At 41.5% G+C, this 17,358-nt stretch overlaps 1 protein-coding gene across 4 annotated transcripts in view; it reads left to right on the forward strand.

Annotated features, from left to right (window-relative positions):
- Positions 1–17,358, forward strand: part of mtrr (5-methyltetrahydrofolate-homocysteine methyltransferase reductase) — a 106,147-nt gene that overhangs the window by 60,649 nt on the left and 28,140 nt on the right. The gene's annotated exons all lie outside the window — the stretch shown is intronic.

The raw sequence follows: 17,358 nt of genomic DNA on the forward strand, positions 1-17,358 counted from the left end.
AGCTGTTGGTCTCCTCTCTTGTGGTGGCAGGAGCGATATATTCTCTGTCTCTCTCATTGAGAGAGGGCTGTTCAGATGAAGTGTTGGGATGGACAGTTTTTGGTCTCTAGATTATGGTCTCTGGGGGTTTTGCTATTGCTTGCATGGTAGGTAGTAGGGTTTTGATGCTTATGCTGAAACAAGGTGGGGGGAGGGTTAATGCTTGTGCTTGTGAGGGGGGCTTTGGGTTTTTTTTCCTCTCTGTTTCCTGGCTGTCTGTGAAGAGTAAGAATTTCCGGTTGTATACTGTATATATTCTCTGATATTAAATTGAACCATTGAGATGAAATGTTTCTAAACAAAATTAGAGCCCATGGTATTACAGGAAAGACACTAGCATGGATAGAAGATTGGCTGACGTGCAGGAGGCAAAGAGTGTGGATAAAGGAGGGCCTATTCTGGTTGGATGCCAGTGACTAGTGTTCCAGAGGGACGTTGGGACTACTGCTTTTCACTTAATATGACAATGATTTGGATGATGGTATTGGTGACTTTGTGGCCAGGTTTGTGAATGATACAAAGATAAAAGGGGAGGGTTAGATGGTGTTGAGGAAGCAGGGACTCTGCAGAAGGTCTGGAACAGATTAAGAGAATGGCAAAGAAGTGGCAGATGGAAGATCGCGTATGGAAGTATATGGTCATGCACTTTGATAGAAGGAATAAAGGCATAGACTACATTCTAAATGGGGAGAAAACTCAGGAATCAGAGGTGCAAAGGGACCTGGGAGTTTTTGTGCAGAGTTCTCTAAAAGTTAACTTGCAGGTTGAGGAGATGGTAAGGAAGACAAATGTAATGTTAGCATTCATTTCAAGACGACTAGTATATACTATAAAAGCAATGTTTTGGCTTCATAGGGCATTGGTCAGACTGCACTTGGAGTATTGTGAACAGTTTTGGGCCCCTTTTTTAAAAAGGATGTGCTGACGTTGGGAGTTCAGAGGAGCATTTGATAGCTTTGGGCTATACTCACTGGAGTTTAGAAGAATGGGGAGGGGATACGGGGATCTCATTGAAACCTAACAAATACTGAAAGGCCTAGATGGAGTGGATGTGGAGAAGATGTTCCCTATAGTGGGGGAATCTAGGACCAGCGGACCCTGTCTCAGAATAAGAAGGATGTCCACTTAGAACAGAGATGAGGAGGAATTTCTTCAGGCGGGGAGTGGTGAATCTGTGGAATTAATTGTCACAGATGACTGTGGAGGCCAAGGCAAGGGACATATTTAAAGTAGAGATTGATAGGTTCTTAATTTAAGATGTTTAAGGTTATGGGGAGAAACAGAGAATGGGGCTGCGAGGAATGATAGGTCAGCCGCAATGGAATTGCAGTACTGACTCAATGGGCCGAATGGCCTAATTCTGCTCATATGTCTTATAGTCTTAAAGTGCTTGGTACTAAATGCACAGTTGTAGGAATATTGGAGACATGTTGATGGGAAGAGTTTGAAATGAGGCAGAAAGAGAGTCTGCGGGATGGAGTGAATGATAGAGGAGTTGTCTATCTGGGCAGTGAAAGGACAACCCAACCTGATGCGCTTAATTTTTTATGAGTGATTTAAATAGAGCCATCAAACTGCTTCTAGGTGTTCTGGGAATAATACAGTAACAGCCAAAGATGCTGTTATATGATTGCATTTAAAACCATGAATCATGATAAAACAGTCTTTCATTTTAGCTGAATACCTCTCATACAAACTAGTTTTGTTTGATACAACAAGTTCTGCATCTAGTTCAAAAAAAATACAACTTTTGTCCAAATTGCTTATGATTTCCTGTATTTACACCACTGCAGAAACTGGTCACGATATGCCTTGAACCACAATAAGAACATAATAATATGGTATGTGGTTACCAATGGCCTCAATTAAAATTGTTTACTTTCCCAGCACGAATGATTGTTTTCAATTTTATTTTTCAAATACTTTGAGGGATTTTTTTGATACTCCTTCTACTCATGAAAAGTGGGGGTGAGGGGGAATAAAGAAGCTAAAGATTGAAATACATATTGGAAGTTTTATTTCTCCAGTTCTTTATGTCTTTATATCATTGTTCATTATTCTATTGAAACAAAATTTTGTATTTGGATTTCATTGTTAATATTTTGTTTCAATAGAATAATGAACAATGGTTCAAAGCCCAGCTATCTTGATATTCTATCTGAAGAGAACAAATGGATTATAGGGACAATCGTGCTTAATCTTGAAAGCACTCATATCAAATGGGATGCCAATGTCTAAATATTGAAGATCTGAAGTTTTCATGAAGAAATTCTTGGGAGTGGCATGCATGTTCTGTATTTAATCCAAACATCATTGTAATTTCTATATATTAACAGTATGCTTTATGCAGATGTGTACTTTATACTTTATTGTCGCCAAACAATTGGTACTAGAACGTACAATCATCACAGCGATATTTGATTCTGCGCTTCACACTCCCTGGATTACAAATGTTAAGTATTAAGGATATTAAAAATAGTTAGAATTAGTAAATATTAAAAATTTACATTATAAATCATAAATAGAAAATAGAAAAGTGGGAAGTAAGGTAGCGCAAAAAAAAATTGAGAGGCAGGTCCGGATATTTGGAGGGTACGGCCCAGATCTGGGTCAGGATCCGTTCAGTAGTCTTATCACAGTAGGAAAGAAGCTGTTCCCAAATCTGGCTGTATGAGTCTTCAAGCTCCTGAGCCTTCTCCCGGAGGGAAGAGGGACGAAAAGTCTGTTGGCTGTTTACATTCAAACATGAAAACTATCTCATAAAGCCTGATCCTGGAAAACTTTCCATGACAAAGGAATACTAGTGGACGTGCTCGAGTCTCATGCTGATTCTGTGGGAGTTTCCCAACAACATAAGCATACTCAGTGATCTTGCATTCACTGACCCACAGTAATAGGTTTAACTGTGGATGTGCGATGAGCTGTAGATTCCTGGAGAAGGGTGTAGTTTGAGGTCAGGTTGGGGAAGAAAGGACCTGATGGTTGTGGAATGGAACAGCATCAGGGATCAGGGAGATGGGTGTAAAATTAAATGGTAGGAGTATGTTTCAGACAAGTAACTGGGCGTGATAGAACATTTGGACCAGGAGATTGCATATGGACCATGCAAATAGGTCTGAATCAGATGTTGAATTATCTAATGAAGACACTAAAGGTAGCAGCAGCAGCAGGGGGTATGCTGAGACTGGCTTCTAAGAGGCTTGAAGGACTGTAAGCTGAAAGAAGGCATTCACAGTAGTGGAGCAAGTAAGCTCAATCTCCTTCAATTAATACCAAAGTAGGCCTAAAGTGTTGCACAGGAACAATTCTCTGATGAAACTTGGCTATTTGGCAAACAAAATTGCTTTCTACATTCTATCGTTTCTGGCCCAATTTATTTCCATTAAGTGGAGTGAATTCAATCCTTGAATTTCCCAAAAATCTGTTATTTTTTTTCCCAGAATGAGCACCTTGCTTTATGGATTCCCAATATTCTGAAGGCCTGGGTTTGAGAATTTGTGATGAAATTGGAGCCACTAAGAACTCTGAAGATAGGAGGGTTCGTTATCAGACTGTTATCAGAATTGTAGCAGCCATAAATCATCAATGTCAGGAAGTGGCCTGGCCACATCTGAGTCTGAGAGTTCAGCCATGTCAGTCCTGAAGCAACAGCAGTGTGCCTGTCTTTGGAGAATGTTCAACACTAGTTGATATTAAAAGTGAGATTTTCCAAAAGAAGTAGCTGTTGTTCAGGGGAGAAATAAACTCTGTACAGTTTTGTATAGTGTCTTGGTGCCACAGACACTAGTCTGGTTTCTCTGTCCTGCTTCTAATAATAGGCCCCTGTCTAACACTTTCTGCAACATGTTTTTGACTTAACGGGTTTTAACCAGCCTTTGAGAATTTGAGATTTGCCAATATAGGAAACAACTGGTTTGGTTCAGGATGCTCTGAATTTAGACATCACAAAGCCTTGTGTTTCATTGCACTCCATAGTTGATCAGTAATTTTGTCTCAGTTTTTGGAATTTCATTGGAGGGCATTATATTTGTGGAGGTATGTGTAACAATTTTTTTGGAAGGTAAGGCTGAGAGAAACCTGTTCAACATTAGGTTTTAAAATTTTACTTGAACTTTAGCACGAATGAAGCTAATTACCTGCTGAAAGCTGCATTTTATTTCACATCAGGAGATAGTATGCTATTGAAAATCAAAAAAAAAATGGCACATGCTAGAAATCTGAAATCAAAACAGAAAATACTGGAAATATTCGATGGATCAAACAGCCTCTGTGGAAAGAGAAACAGTTAACATTTCAAAGATTGTTTATCAGAATGTGTGCATTAAACAAATTCCTTGCATTAGTTAACTTGGTGACCTGCCACAAAATTACTCAATTAACACATGGCCACCGCAAGGCATCATTCAAAAACTATTAAACACAAATCAGTTAGTTTTACATCAAAACTTGTTTTCCCTTTCATTTTGGTATTCTGCAGTTGTACATAACAAATAATTAAAATCATTTCTGTCAATGGAAACACAAAGGACTGCTGTTGCTATTACCTGGAGCAAGACAAATTGTGGCCGGAACTCACTGGCTCTAGGAATAGTTGGTGTTTCAGGTCAGAACCCCGCATCTGTTCTTTTAATGTTGTGCCCTGCTGACTGGTACTTATCAAAGGATAACTTTTCACATTCATTGTAATTTTTTAATGAAATCATTTTTTAACCATAAAGATATTTACTTGTTTGTGTGCACTGATATCTTTTCTCCTGGGGTAGTATTTATGCACAAATACATTAGTAGGACTTCAATAAGATGCTGTTAGGTTCTTCATTTAAAATTAAAATATCAGAAATCGCAGTACAGGACATTTTTGTGCAAGATATTTTTAGCTAACTGATTTTATCCAGCCTTTGAATTCTGCCAATAAATGAAATGACTGGTTGAGGCATGTTTAGTTATTGGAGCACACAGTTTTTTTTTCTGCACTGAAATAGTCTGCATGTTCTGAGATGTTTCTCAGCCTGTGGTCCAGCCTGTCACTTACCAGCAAGGTTTCCCCAATTCAGTCCTTCAGCTGTGGCTCAGGTGGTTGTCTTCTCATCTGAGTTAGAAGGTTGAATTTAAGTCCTGATAGAACAAAACACCAAATAAGGCATTAAAAGAGGCGGTTTTCTGCCCTTGTGGATATAAAAGATCCCACGTACCATTTTAATGAAGGACATAAGGTATCTCTTTAATCCACAATCAAAATTACAAAAATAACACCAGCTCATTTGGGTTGCTTCTTTTGGAAACTTGCTTCTATATTTTCTGAAGTACAAACAATTCTGTGTCAAACGATATTTTCATTCACTATAAAACACCACAGGATATTCCAAGGCCTTAAGAGCTGTCCAAGCCCAAGACTTTAATTCAATCTATCCTACAGCTGAGTTCCAGCAAGTTTTGCCTGGAAATACTTTCCTCTTTCTCTTCTATCGGGTTTGATTTATTTCAGGAACTCGGGAGAGTTAATTAGAAACAGCTGTTTTTGGGCAAGTCTGCATATGTGACATGTGGAAGATATTTAAAGACCAAGTGTACAGAGTAGAAGATCGGTATGTTCCTGTAAGAAAGAAGGACAATGATGGCAAGTTAAGGAAACCTTGACTGTTGAGAAATATGGTGAATTTAATCAAGAAGAAAAAGGAAATGTATGTGAGGTTTCAGAACCTAAAATCAAACGGAGCTCCTGGGGATTATAAAGATGATTTTAAAAAAAAAGAACTCAAAGGGAATTAGGAAAGCCAGGAGGGAGCATCAATGCTACAATATTGTACTGTACTGTGGAAGAGTGGTAACGGATACAGGGGATACATATCAGTTGCATTTATAGAAAGAGAAATGGCAGGTAGAGTTTAACCTGGCCCAGTGTGAAGTGTGGTGCTTTGGAGAGCAAATGTAAAGAGACGTTACACTGTTAGTGGCAGTACGCTTAAGTGTTGATGTACAGAGGGATCTTGGGATGCAAGTCCATGGGTCACTGAAAGTGGCTACACAGGTTGATAAGATGGTAAAGAAAGCATGTGGTATGCTTGTCGTTATTAGTCAAGAAAGTGAGTTCAAAAGTTGAGATGCTATTTCTCTGCTTTATAAAGTTCGAGGCAGGCCATATCTGGAATATTGCCATGTTATAGGAAGACTGCTAAGGCTATGGAAAGGGTACAGAGGAGTTTCACCAGGATGCTGCCTGGATTTGAGGATGTGTTACAAGGAACGGTTGAGCAAACTTGGGTTGTTTTCTCTGGAGTGACAGAGGCTGATTGGGGTTTCAAAGGTTGAGAGACATGGATGGAATAGACGGTCAGAATCTCCTTCCCGTGGTTGAAATATCTAAATATCAGAGGACATGCGTTTAATGTGAGAGTGGTAAGTTCAAAGGAGATGCATGGGGTGGGTTTTTTTACATAGCGTGATGGGTGCCTGGAATACGCTGCCAGGGTTGGTGGAGCAGGCAAGTGTCATCAGAGGCTCATAGATGGGCACATAAATGATCAGGGAATGGAAGGATGTCATTGTGTAGGCAGAAGGGTTTAGTTTAGTTGGACATTTAATCACTAATTTGTTTGGCTCAACTTTGTGGGCCAAAGGGCCTGTTGCTCTACTGTACTGTTCAGTGTGCTACATAGCAAAATCCTCATTGTTGCTGTTTCCAAATGCTCTTGCTGCTCACTGATGATTCAGTACAGAGACACTAGAAGGACACTCGAGTTAGTTTCAACTTCTAATTTTTACAAATATTTTTGAACTTTTTAAAAAGGTCTCTGATCATATTTGTTTAATAGGTGTTCAATGCTCTTTATCACCTACAAGCTACCACACGTCCTTCAGGATAGTCTTAAATCCACCATCAGAGACGAAGGGCCCTGCTCCGTTACATGAACATTTTGTAGCAGAAGGAGCTGGAAATGAACTAGTTCGAGCATGACCTGGCATATAATTGTGTACATTTTCTCTCTGCAATCTGAATAAGACATGGGAACAGAACTAGGCCAATTGGCCCATCGAGTCTGTTCTGCCATTTCACCATGGCTGATTTCTTATCCCTCTTAATCCATTCTCCTCCCTTCTCTCCATAACCTTACTAATCACGAACCTATCAACCTTGCTTTAAATATGCCTAGTGACTTGGTCTCCATAGCAATCTGTGGCAATATGCTCCATAGATTCATCACCCTTTATCTAAAAAAAAACATTCTTATTTATGTTCTAATCGGATGTCCTTCTATTCTGAGGCTGTGTCCTCTGGTCTTGGACTTCCCCACTATAGGAAACATCCTCTTCACATCCACTCTATCCTGCCCTTTTAATATTTAGTAGCTTTCAATGAGATTTCCCTCGTATTCTTCGAAACTCCAGCAAGTAGAGGCCCAGAGCCATTAAAATATCTATCATGCACTAACCCTTTCTTTCCTGGAAACATCCTCGCATGAACCTCCTCTGGACCCACTCTGAAACCAACACATCCTTTCTTGGATAAGGGGCACAAAATTGCTCACAATACACAACCTGAGGAATAATATTTACTTCCTGAGCTCAATGGTGAAGAAGAAAGCCCTTAACTCTGAGTGGAGTCATTGGGACGCCATGCAGGCTTTCTTATTTTTACGAGGCTGAGTTGCTAGCTCGACACTCAACCCAGCACGGATAGAAAGCGTGCAAGGGAGCCGGCTGGATTCGAACTTAGAAGCCTTCACTCCGAAGTCCAGCACTGATGCCACTACGCCACCAGCTGGCTATGAGCCCAATGGTGCTTACAGTTATTTGAAGTTGTCATCGGGAGCACATTTGGTTCCACTAAGGTATTCAATCTGTGCAAAGATTTAGTGATCTTGGCAAGATAGACTTTGAAATTATTTCCCAATTAATAAAGAGAAGGTATATGAACATCACCCTTAGGCAAAAGTCAGCCAGTCTTTCTGTTTGCAATTTGGAAGGAACTACCCTACTACTATGAGAATCAAATAATGTAGTTGCTGGGAGAAAAGCTAAATTATTAGCAGCATGGCCTCTACTTGGATCGTATTTTTAATTTCTCGCAAATGTGGCTACGCTTTGAAATGAAACCAGTGAAGTTCTTTAAAGTTCAACGAGCACTATAAGATTAAGGAGCTATATATACATTGCATCTTCCTTGATGTCTGCTGTTTAGAAATCTTTGATTAGGTAGCAATTTTGCTGCCATTCAGTGGTTGAATAGCCTCTGGTGTATGCTGAAGAAATGGATCACGGCTACAGAAGCCATGTCCACCTTTCAATAACATTCTGGCTGTTCTGCCCAGGCCTCAACTCCCCTTCTGTGCCTGCTCTGTGTAGTCTCCATTTTCTGATCCTTAAAAAATGATCGATCTGTTTCTTATTTGAACATATCTGAAAAGGCCTGTAGGTCCAATGATCAGATTGTTATCGTACTCTGGATTGAATGTTGCCAAATGTTGTTGGAGAAATTCCTGAATTTCCCTCTTCAGCTACTTTTCCTAGACTGTATTATTTTATGTATAAAAGCTATAGAATTTGGAGAAAATAAAGAAAAAATCTTCCATTTCAGTGTTGTATGCATCCTTGTCCAAGTGATTAATTTTTAATTAGATTATAAAGAATATAAGACATAGGAGCAGAATTAGGCCATTCGGCCCAATCAAATCTGCTCTGACGTTCCATCACATTAGATTTTCCCCCTCTCCCCCTCTCCCCCTCTCCCCCTCTCCCCCTCTCCCCCTCTCCCCCTCTCCCCTCTCCCCCTCTCCCCCTCTCCCCCTCTCCCCCTCTCCCCCTCTCCCCCTCTCCCCCTCTCCCCCTCTCCCCCTCTCCCCCTCTCCCCCTCTGATTCACCACCCTCTGACCAAAGAAATTTTTCCTCATCTCTGTTCTAAAGGGGCATGCTGTATTCTGAGGCTGTCGACTCTGGTCCTAGACTTCCCTCAATGCAGGAAGTATCTTCTCCCCACCTACTGCACCTAGATGTTTCAATATTCGATGGATTTCAGTGAGATTCCCCCCCACACCACCCACTGCCCCATATTCTTCTATGCTCCAGTGGATACAGGCCTAGAGCCATTGAAAACTTCTCACATGCTAACCTTTTTATTCCCAGGATCATTCTTGTGAACATCCTCTGGACCCTCACCAATGATAGCCCATCCTATCCTGGATAAGGGGCCTAGTTCTGAGAGACCCCACGATAATTCCAGGGACCTAGGAACCCAGTCCCAATATTTGCATGGAAGAGAATATGTCTTTGGATTGAGTTCATGATCAGGAGTGGAAGGTGTAGTGGTCTCCTTTACATATGGTTATGATTTGTTCCAAATCAGTGAACCCTGTGTAATATGGGCTCAGACTTTTTCTCTCTCCACAGGCACAGCCTGATGCAGCTTTTTCCTTGTGGTCTCTCTCTGAGCCTTATTAATCTTATCAATTAAATATCTCTATCAATGGCTTATTCCATGAGATTTTTGACCCTCCCTGTATTCTTTGCCCTAAACATCCCGTGCCCACTGTCTCTGTAACTGGAACTGTCAGTATCAATAGATATCCAGCAAAAGTTCAGCTGTCTTTGCTCTCATCAGTTCACCACCAGGCTGTGTGCTTAGCCTTAGTCATAAGTATAAAGCAGGTAGAACGGGGGGCTAGGTTTAGCTCCAATGCCGCATTTAAGTTTGCTGATGACACCACTGTTGTTGGCTGAATCAAAGGTGAAGGTGAATCAGCAAAGAGGACAGAGATTGAAAATCTGGCTGAGTGGTGCCACAGCAGCAACTTCTCCCTCAATGTCAGCAAACCCAGGGAGCTGACTATTGATGGTAGGAGGAGGAAGCCAGATGTCCGTGAGGCAGTCCTCATCAGGAGATCAGAAACGGAAAGGGTCAGCTACTTTAAATTCCTTGGTGTTATAATTTCAGAGGATCTGTCCTGGGTCCAGCATGTACAGTGAGTACCATTACAAAGAAAGCATGCCAGCTCCTCTACTTTCCAGAACTTTGCACAGATTCAGCATGGCATCTAAGACTTTGACAAACTTCTATGCAGTGGTACTAGAAAGTCTGTGAACCCTACAGAATTTTTTTCTATTTCTGTATAAGTATGACATAAAATGTGATCAGAACTTCACGTAAGTCCTAAAACTAGATAAGAGAATCCAATTAAATAAATAACACAAAAAGCATTTTACTTCATTTATTTATAGAGAAAAATGATCCAATATTACATGTATTTGTTGGAAAAAGTATGTGAACCCTTGCTTTCAGTACAGCAATAACTTCAACCAGACATTTCTAGTAACTGTTGATCACTCCAGCACTTGAGTTTCGAGGAATTTTAGACCATTAGTCTTTACAAAACTGCTTCAACCCTGGGATGTTGGCAGGCTTTCTTACCTGAACTGCTTACTTCAGGTCCTTCCACAATGTTTCTATAGGATTAAGGTCAGGACTTTGACTCGGCTATTCCAAAATACGAATTTTCTTCTTTTTAAACCATTCTGTTTTTGATTTACTCTTGTCCTTCAGATCATTGTCTCGTTGTATCATCCAACTTCTATTAAGCTTCACGTGACAGACTGCTACCCTGACATTCTCCGGTAAAATGTCTTGATACAATATGGGAATTCATTGTTCCCTCAATGATTGCAAGCCGTTCAGGCCCTGAGGCAGCAAAGCAGCCCCAAACCATGATGCTCCTTCCACCTTGCTTCACATTTGGGATGAGGATTTGGTGCAGTGCCCATTTTCCTCCAAACATAACGGTGTGCATTTCTGCTAAAAAGTTGAACTTTTGTCCCATCTGTCCACAGAACGTTGTAGAACATCCAGGTGGTCTTTTGCAAACATGAGATGTGTAGCACTATTTTTTTTGGAGAGCAGTGGCTTCCTCCATTGTGTCCTTCCATGAACAGCGTTCTTGTTCAGTGTTTATCTTATAGTGGAATCATGAACAGAGATTTCTGCAGGTCTTTTACTATTATCTTTGGGTTCTTTTCCACCTCCTTCAGCATTGCACATTGTGCTCTTGGTGTGATCTTTGCAGGATGCCCACTCTTAGGGAGAGTAGCAACAGTACTGAGTTTCCTCCATTTGTAGACAATTTCTCTTACTGTGTAATGGATGAACACTCAGGTGTTTAAATGCTTTTGTAGCCTTTTCCAGCTTCATGTAGCTCTACAAATCTTCTAAGGTCCTCTGAAAGTTGTTTTGACTGAGGCATGGTGCACATAAACAGATCTTTCTAGAGAAGAACAGGCTCTGTCAGTAACGTGACTTTGTGTGTCTTTTATGGGGCAGGGCATCTCTGCAACCCACACCTCCAATCTCACCTCATTGATTGGAACACCTGACTCCAAATAGCTTTTGTAGAAGGCATTACCCCAGAGGTTTATATACAGTACTTTTTCCCTCAACAAATACATGCAATATTGATAATTTTTCTCAATAAGTAAATGAACAAGTATAATGTTTTTGTGTTATTTAATTAATTGGTTTCTTTTTATCTAGTTTTAGGGCCTGCGTGAAGACCTGATCACATTTTGGGTCATATTTATGCAGAAATAGAGACAATTCTACAGGGTTCACAAACTTTTAGCACCAGTGTAGATGTATGGTGGAGACTATATTGACTGGTTGTATTACAACCTGCATGAAAAGTCCTCCCACCATTGAGCACATCTGTGTAAATACTGTTGCAGGAAAGTAGCATCCATCATCAAGGACCCCCACCATCCAGGCCATGATCTGTTCTCACTGTTGCCATCAGAAAGGAGGTACAGGAGATCAGGATTCAAACTGCCAGGTTTCAGGAAGTTATTACCTTTCAACCATTAGGCTCTTGAACCAGCATGAATGACTTCACTCACCCCAACACCGAATTGATTCCATGAATTATGGACTCACTTTTAAGGACTCTACAATTTGCGTTCTCTGTTTATTACTTATTATTATTATTTTGTATGTTATACATTGTTGTCTTTTGCACTCTGGTTGTTTATCCATCTTTGTCGTGTGTGGCTTTTCATTGATTCTAGCGCCACTGTATTTGTATTTAGTCTACAAGATAAAGGAGCAGAATTAGGCCATTTGGCCCATTGAGTCTGCTCTGCCATTTCATCATGGCTGATCCATTTTCCTCTCAGCCCCAATCTCCTGCCTTCTCCTCGTATCCCTTCATGCTCTGACCAATCAAGAATCTATATTTGCTGTAAACGTCTGCAAAAAAACTAATCTTAGGGTAGTACAGTGGCATGCAAAAGTTTGGGCACCCCGGTCAAAATTTGTTACTGTGAATAGCTAAGCCAGTAAAAGATGACCTGATTTCCAAAAGGCATAAATTTAAAGATGACACATTTCTTTAATATTTTAAGCAAGAAAACTTTTTTATTTCCATCTTTTACAGTTTCAAAATAACAAAAAGGGAAAAGGGCCCGAAGCAAAAGTTTGGGCACCCTGCATGGTCAGTACTTAGTAACACCCGCTTTGGCAAGTATCACAGCTTGTAAATGCTTTTTGTAGCTAGCTAAGAGTCTTTCAATTCTTGTTTGGGGGATTTTCACCCATTCTTCCTTGCAAAGGGCTTCTAGTTCTGTGAGATTCTTGGATCGTCTTGCATGCACTGCTCTTTTGAGGTCTAGCCACAGAGTCTTGATGATGTTTAGGTCAGGGGACTGTGAGGGCCATGGCAAAACCTTCAGCTTGCGCCTCTTGAGGTAGTCCATTGTGGATTTTGAGGTGTGTTTAGGCTCATTATCCTGTTGTAAAAGCCATCCCCTTTTCATCTTTGGCTTTTTTACAGACTGTGTGATGTTTGCCTCCAGAATTTGCTGGATTGAATTCATTCTTCCCTCTACCAGTAAATGTACCCCGTGCCACTGGCTGCAACACAAGCCCAAAACATGATTGATCCACCCCCCGTGCTTAACAGTTGGAGAGGTGTTCTTTTCTTGAAATTCTGCACCCTTTTTTCTCCAAACATACCTTTGCTCATTGCAGCCAAAAAGTTCTATTCAAAAGGTTCAAAGGAACATCTAAACAAGCCTGATGCATTTTGGAAACCAGTCCTGTGGACTGATGAAGTTAAAATAGAACTTTTTGGCCACAATGAGCAAAGGTATATTTGGAGAAAAAAGGGTGCAGAATTTCATGAAAAGAACACCTCTCCAGCTATTAAGCACGAGGGTGGATCGATCATTCTTTGGGCTTGTGTTACAGCCAGTGGCATGGGGAACATTTTCTGGTAGGGGGAAGAATGAATTCAATTAAATACCAGCAAATTCTGGAAGCAAACATCACACTGTCCGTTTAAAAAAAAAAAGGCTGAAGATGAAAAGAGGATGGCTTCCACAACAGGATAATGAACCTAAACACACCTCAAAATCCATAATGGACTACCTCAAGAGGCACAAGCTGCAGGTTTTGCCATGGCCTTCACAGTCCCCTGACCTAAACATTATCAAGAATCTGTGGCTAGACCTCAAAAGAGCAGTGCATGCAAGACAACCCAAGAATCTCACAGAACTAGAAGCCTTTTGCAAGGAAGAATGGGTGAAAATCCTCCAAACAAGAATTGCAAAACTCTTAGCTGGCTACAGAAAGCGTTTTCAAGTTGTGATACTTGCAAAGGGGGTGTTACTAAGTACTGCCATGCAGGGTGCCCAAACTTTTGCTTTGGGCCCTTTTCCTTTTTTGTTATTTTGAAACTGTAAAAGATGGAAATAAAAAAGTTTTCTTCCTTAAAATGTCAAAGAAATGTGTCATCTTTAACTTCATACCTTTTGGAAATCAGTTCATCTTTTACCTGCTTAGCTATTCACAGTGGTGTTGGTGCCAAGCTGTATCGGCCCTAGTGCTCTTCCCTTGGACAACATCGGTGGCGTGGAGAGGGGAGACTTGCAGCATGGGAAACTGCCCATCTTCCATACAACCTTGCCCAGGCCTGCGCCCTGGAAACCATCCAAGGCGCAAATCCATGGTCTCACAAAACTAACGGATGCCTATATTCACAGTAACTGAAATTTTGACCGGGGTGCCCAAACTTTTGTATGCCACTGTATATGGTGACGTGTATGTACTTTGATAAGTTTAAAAATTCGAAGTAAACTTTTGTCTTGATGACTCATCCACTGACAGTTTTAGTCAGCAGAGAATATGACGGATTACTTGATTATTCAAAGGGGGAATTTGTAAACCCATGGGAAAATTACTGGGGAATTGGATTAATTTACTACTAAAAGTAAAGCACTACTTTTGAAGTGCTGTGACTGCCATTTCATCTCCTCTGTTCCGTTGTTCTGCGTATACGTGCACCGATGAGAATGTGGCAGAAAATTCCAGCCCACAATTAATAGCAAACATAATGGGTACTTGAAAGGGCCCAGGGATGTCCAGTATGAATTGGTACAATGTTGGATTTAATGCAATAATCAAGTTAAATCTTTCTGAGGGAAAAAATTACAAGTTCAATCTAAAAATTATCAGTTTTGTTCCTTGCACTTATTGAATATGTTGTTTTCATTTTTGTATCGGATATGGGTTCCATTAGCCTGACAAGGCATTATAGAAACATAGAAAACCTACAGCACAATACAGGCCCTTTGGCCCACAAAGTTGTGCCGAACATGTCCCTACCTTAGAAGTTACTAGACTAACCCATAGCCCTCTATTTTTCTAAGCTCCATGTACTTATCCAAAAGTTTCTTAAAAGACCCTATTGTATCTGCCTCCACCACCGTTGCCGGCAGCCCATTCCACACACTCACCACTCTCTGCGTTTTTAAAAAAAAACAAAACCTGCCCCTGACATCTCCTCTGTACCTACTCCCCAGCACCTTAAACCTGTGCCCTCTTGTGGCAACCATTTCAGCCCTGGGAAAAAGCCTCTGACTATCCACATGATCAGTACCTCTCATCATGTTATACAGCTGTATGAGGTCACCTCTCATCCTCCGTCGCTCCAAGGAGAAAAGGCTGAGTTCACTCAACCTGTTTTCAAAAAGCATGCTCCCCAATTCAGGCAACATCCTTGTAAATCTCTGCACCCTTCCTGTAGTGAGGTGACCAGAACTGAGCACAATACTCCAAGTGGGGTCTGACCAGGGTTCTATATAGCTGCAACATTGCCTCTCAGCTCTTAAACTCAATCCCACAATTGATGAAGGCCAATGCACCGTATGCCTTCTTAACCACAGCGTCAACCTGCGCAGCTGCTTTGAGCGTCCTTTGGACTCGGACCTCAAGATCTCTCTGATCCTCCACACTGCCAAGAGTATTACCATTAATACTATATTCTGCCATCATATTTGACCTACCAAAATGAACCACCTCACAGTTATCTGGGTTGAACTCCATCTGCCACTTCTCAGCCCAGCTGTGCATCCTATCAATGTCCTGCTGTAATCTCTGACAGCCCTCCACACTATCCACAACACCTCCAACCTTTGTGTCATCGGCAAATTTACTAACCCATCCCTCCCCTTCTTCATCCAGTTCATTTATAAAAATCACGAAGAGTAAGGTTCCCAGAACAGATCCCCGAGGCACACCACTGGTCACCGACCTCCATGCAGAATATGACCCATCTACAACCACTCTTTGCCTTCTGTGGGCAAGCCAGTTCTGGATCCACAAAGCAATGTCCCCTTGGATCCCATGCCTCCTTACTTTCTCGATAAGCCTTGTCAAATGCCTTGCTGAAATCCATATACACTACAGCTACAGCTCTTCCTTCATCAATGTGTTTAGTCACGTCCTCAAAATATTCAATCAGGCTCATAAGGCACGACCTGCCCTTGACAAAGCCTTGCTGACTATTCCTAATCATATTATACCTCTCCAAATGTTCATAAATCCTGCCTCTCCGGATCTTCTCCATCAACTTACCAACCACTGAGGTAAGACTCACTAGTCTATAATTTCCTGGGCTATCTCGACTCCCTTTCTTGAATAAAGGAACAACATCTGCAACCCTCCAATCCTCCGGAACCTCTCCCATCCCCATTGATGATGCAAAGATCATCGCCAGAGGCTCAGCAATCTCCTCCCTTGCCTCCCACAGTAGCCTGGGGTACATCTCATCCGGTCCCGGCGACGTATCCAACTTGATGCTTTCCAAAAGCTCCAGCACATCCTCTTTCTTAATATCTACATGCTCAAGCTTTTCAGTCTGCTGCAAGTCAGCCCTACAATCACCAAGATCCTTTTCCGTAGTGAATACTGAAGTAAAGTATTCATTAAGTACCCCTGGTATTTCCTCCGGTTCCATACACACTTTACCAATGTCACACTTGATTGGTCCTATTCTTTCATGTCTTATCCTCTTGCTCTTCACATACTTGTAGAATGCCTTGGGGGTTTTCCTTAATCCTGCTCGCCAAGGCCTTCTCATGGCCCCTTCTGGCTCTCCTAATTTCATTCTTAAACTCCTTCCTGTTTGCCTTATAATCTTCTAGGTCTCTAACATTACCTAACTTTCTGAACTTCTTGTAAGCTTTTCTTTGTGGTTAGGTTTACTACAGCCGTTGTACCCCACGGTTCCTGTATTTCCTACCATAACTTCCCTGTCTCATTGAAACGTACCTATGCAGAGCTCCACACAGATATCCCCTGAACATTTGCCACATTTCTTCCGTACTTTTCCCTGAGAACATCTATTCTGAACTTAAGCTTCCAATTTCCTGCCTGATAGCCTCATAATTCCCCTTACTCCAATTAAACGCTCTCAGCAGAAACACGGTGCAAGCGCTCGTGGCAGAAACACTCTCTCCAGTAACCTTTAAGCTATGAAGCTGCCAAATCATACCAAATAACATGTAAAAATACACAGCTGATAGAAATAATGTATGTACAGTGTAGTATCACTTACCGGAATCGGGACAGTGCCGAGCACACTGATGATGGTGTGTTAGGCTGAGTCGTCGGAGGCTGGGGTGGTGCAGTGGCCCCCACCCTCCAGGCAGTGAACCGATAGCAATCTGTGAAGAATGCAGTGGTGCAGTGGTAGCCGAGAGGCACCCAGCACATCTTCAAGAAAAAAGCTGAAATAAACAAGCTAATTAATTAGGTGCTGCCTGGCACATAAATGTCAGCCCAGATCAGAGGCAACGCAATTGGTAATCGCCTCTGATCTGGGCCAACATTTACGTGCTGGGCAGCACCTAATTAATTAGCTTGTTTATTTCGGCTTTTTATCTTAGATGTGCTGGGTGCGTCCTGGCTACAGCTGCATTCTTCGCGGATTAGTATCTTTCCGCAGCCCGGGGGTTGGGTTGGTGGGACACTGGGGTGTCATCTCATCGTCGATCAGGGCAGA

The sequence above is a fragment of the Mobula hypostoma genome, chromosome 3, assembly GCF_963921235.1.
Source record: "Mobula hypostoma chromosome 3, sMobHyp1.1, whole genome shotgun sequence".
Lineage (NCBI taxonomy): Eukaryota > Metazoa > Chordata > Chondrichthyes > Myliobatiformes > Myliobatidae > Mobula > Mobula hypostoma.